Source organism: Lycium barbarum, chromosome 9, assembly GCF_019175385.1.
Source record: "Lycium barbarum isolate Lr01 chromosome 9, ASM1917538v2, whole genome shotgun sequence".
Taxonomy (NCBI): domain Eukaryota; kingdom Viridiplantae; phylum Streptophyta; class Magnoliopsida; order Solanales; family Solanaceae; genus Lycium; species Lycium barbarum.
In genome coordinates, this window is record NC_083345.1 from 30,240,744 (window position 1) to 30,250,590 (window position 9,847).

The following is a 9,847-nucleotide window of genomic DNA, read 5'->3' on the forward strand; positions in this document are numbered from 1 at the left end:
CTTTTGGCAAGTTTAAGTGTCTACTTGTGCACTAGCAAAATTTAAGGTCATAGTTGCCAGCTCGTGCCAAGTTAAAGGACTTGTTTATGTGTTTCACATAAATATTAAAAAATACTCCCTCTGTTTCAATTTGTTTGAACCTATTTCCTTTTTAGTCCGTGCCAAAATGAATGACCTCTTTCCTAATTTGGAAACAAATTCACTTTATGAATGATTTACAGCCACACAAATTTTCAAGACTTATTTTGAACCACAAGTTTCAAAAGTCTTCCATTTTTCTTAAATGTCGTGTCCAGTCAAATGGGTTCATATAAATTGAAACAGGGGGAGTATATATGTAAATCGTAAATTTCAAAATTTTAAAACAAATTCAAGTTTTAAAATGATGAATATTATTATGTTAAGAGTTTTCAAATTTAAAGGTTGCATTGATCTTTCCACAACGTTCGCGCTTATGGAAGATGAGTGGGTTGAAGCTACAGTTTTGACTCTTTCTACACTATATATCTGCAAGAATACACCAGGAAAATATAGTATGAATCTATTGAGATAACGGTATTAGATGGTTTATAGAGGTTCAGATTTTTAACGTACAAAATCTTTATCTTTCTCAAAGTTTTAGAGGATAAGGCCTCTTACTCCTACAAAAAAAAAAAAAAAAAAAAAAAAAAGGCCGCTTAAGCATCGTTAACCGATATCCGCATATTCGTTCGATTTGTCTATATTAATTGAAATAGATAAATGACCCGAACCGTAACTCAATTTTGAAGAAACCGACCCGTTTACCCTATTTGAATGGTGTGGCACCCCGAACCTTCAAATCCTGGATCCGCCTCTGTTCAAACCCAAAGATAATGTACTATTTTGGTCCTTTTATGGACATGCGGATTAAGATGACCAAATCAGATAGACAAGAAATGTAATATAGCAATATGATCAGAAATTAAAGTAGTTGGAATTAATCAATCAGATAAATAAACTAAAGTAGCTTGGATTCCTGCGTTTTTGAGCTCACAAAGCCACTAAAGAAGACTCTTGAGTTGGGAAATGCCCCGAAAACATGAACCTAAAATAAGCAAGAACTTCAAGTATTGTTAAGTAAAAGTGTGATTCTCTGTATGTTTAACAGAATTTGATCGTCTTTTCAGCAAGAATGTGAAGTCCTATTTATAGCTATATTTCTAGGAGCACGATCCACGAATCACGCTGTCATTAAACCCATTGAATGCTCATCATAATGACTGAGTAGCGGTTGGAGAAGATCCTAGCGTCTTCTGTAACGACTGAACTTCAAGCCCTATCTTATCCGACCACTATTCCATGCTCGCTCCCTCTTCTCCGGAGTCAGGACTCCGTCGACCGTAAACTCGGGATGTTCATTGTCCGAGCATATGAACTAGACCATACTCTTTCTCTGCTAACTCATGTCTGACTTGTCCCTATCATCGTGTTTCACCACCTGATTTTTTTTTCGAGTCCGAATTCACTACAAAATACTGGGTAATTTGCAGAGGTTGAAAGTTGCAATTCGCAAAGGTTTTGGCCTTCTCTGGCAAGTGGCAACCAACAGAGGCTAAAACCTCCGCAAATTGCAACTTTCAGCCTCCACAAATTATCCATTTTTTTGTAGTGATTTCACCGGTACATAGTGTGCTGCTCAAGTGAATAAGGGTGGATAAATTAAGTCAAAACCTTATATGATTAAGATCCAAGTCACCCTATTTCCACCAAACAAATGAGCGATCAAGCATACTTTTTCAACAAAAGAACAAAAAGTTAAGCCTGAATATTCCAATCAAAAGAGTCATTTTCTTAATAACACCAAACTCACTCACGCAAATCAGTGAATTCAAAAGCTACTACTGCCATTATGCTCATCTTAAATTAATCTCTTCCTCTAACTTAAAGCGGTAGGGGTTTGCTTAAGTTAATAGTGAAAGATAGGCTTCTATTTAGGTGTGATAGAATTAGCACATGAAAACATGACATATCCAATTCATGTAAGTTTGGTCGAGTCGTTGATACAACAACAATAACATACTCAGCGTAAATTCATAAAGTGGGGTCTGGAAGGGTAGAGTTTACGCAGACCTTACTCCTATTTTTCAAGGCTCGAGAGGCCAAGTTAGTGATCTGCTCATTCATAATTAGCTCAACCCATTTTGACCTGCCCAATTCAGCCCATATAAAATCTGAGATGATATGTAGCCTAACTTGACTCAGAAAAATCTTGTCAAAATGTTTTTAAGAAGACATTTCGTTATTTGATATGTTATATATAGCTATAATAAAGAGAGAAAAAATATTAAGTACTTAAATAAAATTATAAAAAAGCAGATAAAGAAAATAAAATTTAGTTAAAATTGGTAAGTTGGGTTATGACTCATTGCTTAAGTCATTTGCCCTTTTGTTCCTATTTTGTGCTGGTGGTCTTTAAATTTTTTTTCCTTCAAAATCGAACTTATGTCTGCGGGCATAAGATCTTTAAGGGCTCAAAACGTTAATTTGTGAGATATTATAATGCGAAAATATAAACTTATTCCCCGCAAATAAGTTATTATATTCCGTGATTAATAATTTCAATCAGCAAATTTCTACATTGATACAATTTTTACTTCCCGCAGTTTATCTATTTTAATGAACATTACGCAAAACTGGAAGTTGACTTTCATTCCTTATCTTTTTTTTTTCTTTTTTTTTTTTTTTGTGTGTATAATTAGCATTAGTAAAATTGGTTTCATCATTGAGTAAACTTTATGCTGAAGAAGCATAAATAATTCTGGGATAAAAATTTATTACTGGCTTATTTCTTGTTTGGTTACTAATCGTGGGATAAGTTATTCCGGATTAGGAATAGTACCGGAATAAATTATCATTGTCAGATGGTGGAATAATGGTAACAGGATTAGTTGTTCCTATATAAAACAATGACAATGATAAAAGTACCCCCAATGTCCCTCAAACACTTTTTCTACTAAATCAGGCGGAAGATATTTTTGTAAACAAACAATTTATTCTTGGAAATTATGCAATGTATGTTATTTTTTATACAACAAACCAAACAGTCAATAACAAATAATACCATATAACCAGAATAACTAATCCAAACATAACTAATTTCAGTATAATCTCATCAGAACTTGTCTTCAAACGAAACGACCCTAATTCTATATCACCAGGCCAATTTCTTTTTTTTTAAGATTTCAATCAAACAAGTTGGGCATGTTTAAGTTGTATTAGAGGTAATTAGAAAACTGAAGTAATTAAAAGAAGTCAAACTACAAACTACAGACAAACACACCTTATTTTAAGGCACACAGTAACCTGATTGTTACTCCTACAACCTCTCCAATTAATTGATTGTTCCCTCTCAAGTTTCTCCCCCCTTTCGTTCCAATTCCAAATTAATCTTTCTATTGTTTATTTTGAGTTATCTCAAACAAAGGGAGGTTTTCGATTTATGTTTATGTGCAATTATGTTGTTTATTTCGAGATATCTCAAACAAAGGCGAGTCTACGATTTAAGTTTGTGTTCACTTATAGTGTAAATACTTCTTAAGCTATTACCATACTTTAAGCGGTAATAGCAAGTTAGTAACATTTTTACAGATTACCAATTAATATATATTTAAAAATTATTTATAATTACCTAATAAATTATGTGATTGTGTAATATTTTATAGCATAAATACATAAAACTAATACTCTTTTGTAAAAGAAAATTTCTTATTGCGCGGTGCGACTGGGACGGTCAAGAAGGATATATGGAAATTGGAAACAATAACATGGAGTTTTCTTCATTCAGAATCCTTGTTTGACCTTGTATTAGGTCAACAATTTTCAAAGAATTGTAAGTCAAAACTTAGAATCTCAGCAATAGAGGATTTATGAATACAAAAATACTAGGGACCCGTACATAATTCACATATCGCAATGCACAGCCTAAGAGCTTAAATTGGCGACAGAAGCTTTAATTCATTTGACACCACCAAGGGCGCAACCCACATTTAACTCCAACACAGACTCCCATCTCATCATATCATGGATCAATTGATTTTGTATTCCTTTCCAAACTTTTTTTTAGGGTGAGTTCGTGATGGAGGAATAAATTCTCATGATTGGTTGGTCAAAATATTTAGAAATCATTTTCTCCAGGAAAACAAGCTCCTTGAAAATGAGGAAAATGTCTATTCCGGGTTATATGATTTTATTTCCTTTTAAATATGTTTCAAATATAAGTACAGTCAAGCCTCTCTATAACAGTATCGTTGGATCCGAAATTTTTTAGTTGTTATGGAGAATTGTTGTTATACACCTATAACAACATTTTCCATTTAAATAATAGTTTGGCTGTTATAGGTAAAAAAGATGCATAAAATCTATTTTTTTATTTTTTAATGTTGTAAAAAAAATAACAAATTATTTAAATTTTAAATCTCAAAGATATGAATGGTTCACTAACTAAACATTAAAGAAAGTTAATACAATTTCAATAAATTAATAACTGAATGTATAAAGTTTTAAGCTCTAAGGCTCACATTTTAAATCTGCAGTACTTGAAAGTTAAATTCTTTCAAGATTGATGGGAGAAATTTTATTGTAGCTTATTTCGTAGAATCTAATCTCTTAGTGGTGATATGACGCTTGAATTTACGAAGATTTGTGTCTAAACTTTCAGCAAACGGGTATCCAATTGCTTTCCCTTGAAGGGAATCTAAGGGTTGAATCTTCTAACTCAGTCCAAGTAACAATAGGTTGAGGTTCTTCGTCAGCATTTTCATTGTCGCCTTCGACTTCCATATTCTCTTGTTCTTCCACTCCAATGACATGGGCAGTAATTTCTTCATCAGTGAAAGCTTCAATGATAGGAAGTGTTGCATCAAACTCCACATATGTAATATTCTGTCATAAATATAGTATATAAATGTATCAAATTAAGTACTATAGTACTTATTATTGGTAATCATAGATATTCTATTTCTATAAAGATGGTTAATAATTATATTACCAAAAGAGCAGATAGTTGTTATATTGGGGGTGAATTTACAAAGAGCGTACTGTTATATAGTTGATTGTTGCTGTTACAGGTAAAATGTTGTTATGAAGAAGTAAAATATAACATAAAAAATCGATTCCGAAAAATCTTAGCTGTTATAAAGAGATACTGCTATACGCGAATGCCGTTATAGAGATATCTGACTGTAGTACAAAATCAACACAAAGGACTCGTATATTAATTCCAACTATTTGAAAGTTGATTCGTTTGTTGTTGTTGTTGTTGAAAGTTGAGTCGTAATTTATTGACCGACTGATCTACGATGTTGTTGACAACTCCATCCGAACTATAAGCATCTCCAATAAGATTCTTATAAATAATTTCAAGAGCAAGTATGCGGAATAATTTTAATTTGTACATCATACATCTGACACGAATTGATCTATTTTGCTTTACAAATTAATAAACTCAAAAATGAGTATAAGATTTGGGTCCACTAATTTGTGAAATAAAAATAGAAATCTCATAAACTTTGCATCAGTTATGTGAGACGCAATACAAAGTTTCTCGAGTATATGTATCAATTTTGACATCATCACTATATACACTGATTTTGACTGCGTAACATTATTTGTGTCAACATCCCCTAGAAGCATTGATATAGTTGGAGAATATGTGGCCCATCCATTGTCATCATAAACAGTTTAACGATCGACAGAAGAAATGTTGAATTGATGGTTAAATTGATAAACTAAATGACAGCATAAATTAGCCACATTAAGTGTCAGGGGTCTTCCAACTCTAAGGACGGCTAAGTTTCATAACTTCTTGATGTTGAATTGTACATTTTTGTTCTTCTATTATTTAATAGTAGCATACTAAAGAGTTAATGTCCCTTTAGTCTTTTACTCATCAGAAGAAAACGGAACACTAGCATTACTTCGTCTACTGTAAAAAGAGTCACTCTTACTTTTTACTTGGCCAAGTACGTTTAGAGGCAAACCTAGAATATTTTATATATAAGACTTAGGTAAAAATTATTAAATTTCTGTGAATTCGTCACTAACACATTGGATGGCCACTGAATAAGTTCAATGAATTCCAAGTTGGATTTTAAAATGCATCCACTATTTCTTCAGAATTCGAAGTTGGATTTTAAAAGGCATCAAACTATTTCTTCAACTTTGTACGTAGAAGACATTTGGCACACATGCGGAAGCAGCGACCATGATTTTAAGGTTTGCGTTTTGGTAAAAGTGAAAAGCAAAATTTACACACAAAATTAGTCCCTAATTGCATGACCATTCATCGTACATAGGAGAAAACGAAAATGTGTTCCGCCTTTCAAGACTATATATAAGCAAATTTAAAATGGTCAACTCAACTCATAGCTGGAATTGAGTGAAGATGCATGGTGTATCTTGGGTCCATCAAAATCCTATTTTCATTGTTTTAAGCAATCTGTGATACTGTAGTTAACAACAGTACGAGATTTAAAAAAAAAAAAAAAAGTCATATATAATGGTGGTGCAAAACAAAGAGTTTATGATTCGCTTAGTCAAACTATGTTCATGTGATGATAATAATAATAATACTCCTAAATAGCTTTCCAAAAGAATATCAATCCGCGAAATCGCTAAGATCTCTCAATTTGGAAAACGATATTTTTTATACAAATACACGTGACACTTAAAGTTGGTTTGTACTATTTATTTTATGTTGGCGGGGCGGAGCCAATATACAATTTACGGGTTTGACTGAACTTTGATCTAAACCCTGTATTTGTTTGAAAAGAATTATTGAACATGTACAAATTATTAGTTTAGAACCCAGTAACCTTAAAGAACTAGAATCTCGAATCCATAAACTTCAAATCCTGGCTCCGCCCGTTGCAAAATACGTGCATGACGTGCAACTTGGTGAGCATGTCACTGTTAGTAAACCTGTGTTCAAAACCAGAAAATAAAAACCAAGAAACTGGAAACGAAAAACCAGAAACTGAAAAAACGATAAAAAAAAAATGCAGAAACTAAATATCTGAGTCCACAGAATTCACTGTGTCCTTAAGGAATTTAATCCCCTCACTGTACCCAAGGTTATGGATTACTTCCTCCCAGGATAAAACGGATATACCTGTTGATGACGTAGCGGTACCTCAAACCCCACCAACTTCGTCGAACGCAAATTCGGCAACAAATCACACGACTCTACTATAATTTTATTGGGAAAACAAATGCAGAGAACAGTTTAGAGGGGAGAAAAAATTCAGATTTTTTTGGTATCTAAAATATGAGGCAAAGCCTTTTAATTTATAAACATGAAAGGGTGAGATGGAGAGGTGCAATCCAAAAGGTGCCTTTTGGGTGCACTCCAAGAGGTACCTTTTCTCATTTCCCATTCACACTCCTAAAAACCCAACAATCCCCCACATGAATGGGGAATGACTATATTATGGAAAACATGCATAAAAACTGTGTGATTCGTAAGCAAGGATTAATCGCATCAGGATAAGTAGATTTCTCTTTGAACTTTCCGTAGTGAACATATGTCGGATATACTCGGTCAATCGGTAGATTTGATATCTTTGAACCGTCGAGCTTTGGTGTATACCTAGACAACCACATGTCACACAATTAACCCTTTAACCATCTTTGGTTCTCATTGTTTTGTTCATTTCAGCCATGAACATTGCCTGGTTCATAAGTGCGTAGAGAATTGGCCTTACAGAATTCTCCTTGAAGCGGCTTACACTTCACACTTACATAGGTGATTCTTAAATGTGTCATCCCGTAGATACACTATTTGATATACCCCGTATCAAACTTAGAAACCATTAAAAAGTCTTAATGCTTTATCCTAGTACTAAACATTGTCTCATCACGAGAATGGACTAAAAAAAAGTTTATTTTGACAATGTTGAACCGTCATCAATGACTTTGTTTGATCTCTTTGAACCTAGATCTTGGGATCTCCAGTCTTCTAGGTAGAGTTACCGCCACGGTGACTTGTCCTCGGCCATAGTCTCATTCCCCTCGATGATCTTTCAACCACCTCTCTAGTTAGGCCTTTAGTTAGTGGATCCGATACATTATCTCTTGACTTAACATAGTCAATTGTGATAATTCCATGAGAGAGTAGTTGTCTAACGGTATTATGTCTTCGCCGTATGTGACGAGACTTTCCGTTATACATAACGCTCCCGGCCCTTCCTATTGCCGCTTGGCTATCGCAATGTATGCATATAGGAGCCAACAATTTGGGCCAAAACGGAATGTCTTCTGAGAAATTTCGAAGCCATTCAGCTTCTTCACTAGCTTTGTCTAAAGCTATGAACTCAGATTTCATTGTAGAGCGGGCGATGCATATCTATTTGGATGACTTCCAAGACACTGCTCCTCTACCAATGGTAAACACGTATCCACTTGTGGATTTTGTTTCGGTTGATCCAGTGATCCAATTTGCATCACTGTACCCTTCAATAACTGCAGGATACCTATTATAATGCAAAGAAAAATTTTCAATATGTTTCAAATACCACAAAAACTCGTTTCATTGCCAGCCAATGATTTTGGTCGGGATTACTAGTGTAGCGACTTAGTTTACTTATAGCACATGCAATATCAGGTCGCTTACAATTCATGATATACATCAAACTTCCCAACACTCTGGCATAATCCAATTGAGAATGACTTTCACCTTTAATCTTAACAAGAGCAAGGTTTACATCAATTGGTGTCTTTGCAACTTTAAAGTCCAAATACTTGAACTTTTCAAGTACCTTTTCAATATAATGAGATTGAAACAATGCTAGACCTTGAGGAGTCTTATGGATTTTAATTCCCAAAATTAGATCGGCAACTTCTAAGTCTTTCATATCAAACTTACTAGCAAGCATGCGTTTTGTAGCATTTATGTTAGCAATGTTGTTATCATTATGAATATGTCATCCACGTATAAACAAACAATGACGATGTGGTTCGGAGTGTTCTTAATGTAGACACATTTATCACACTCATTTATCTTGAATCCATTTGACAGCATCGTATGGTCAAATTTTGCATGCCACTGTTTGGGTGCTTATTTTAGTCTGTAAAGAGACTTAACAAGTCGAAAGACCTTTTTATCTTTCCCAGAAACTATAAACCCTTCGGGTTGTTCCAAGTAAATTTCTTCCTCCAAATCTCCATTTAAGAAGGCTGTTTTCACATCCATTTGATGGATTTCAAGACCGTACACGGCTGCTAACGATACTAGCACTAGAATAGATGTAATCCTCGTTACCAGCGAGTATGTATCAAAGTAATCAAGACTTTCTCGTTGTCTAAACCCTTTAACGACTATTCTTGCCTTATATTTATCAATAATGCCATCAGCTCTCATTTTCCATTTGAAAATCCATTTGGAACCTAAAGGTTTGTTCCCTGGAGGAAGATCAACCAATTCCCAAGTATGGTTGTTCAATATGGATTCTATCTCACTATTGATTGCCTCTTTCCAAAATTGAGCTTCCGGTGAAGACATAGCTTATTTGAAAGTTCGAGGCTCATTTTCCAACAAAAATGTTAGAAATTCTGGTCCAAAGGAAGTAGATGTTCTTTGACGTTTGCTCCGTCTTGGATTATCCTCATCAGAAACATTTTCCTTTATTTCTTCCCGAGGTCGTTTAGATCCTTCGCTAGACGACTCACATTCCCTTTTATACGGATTTATGTTTTCAAAGAAGTAAGCATTCTCAGATTCAATTACCGTATTCACATGAATGTCAGGATTTTCTGATTTATGAACCAGAAATCGATATGCTTTACTATTTGTGGCATATCCTATGAAAACACAATCAACAGTTTTAGGTCC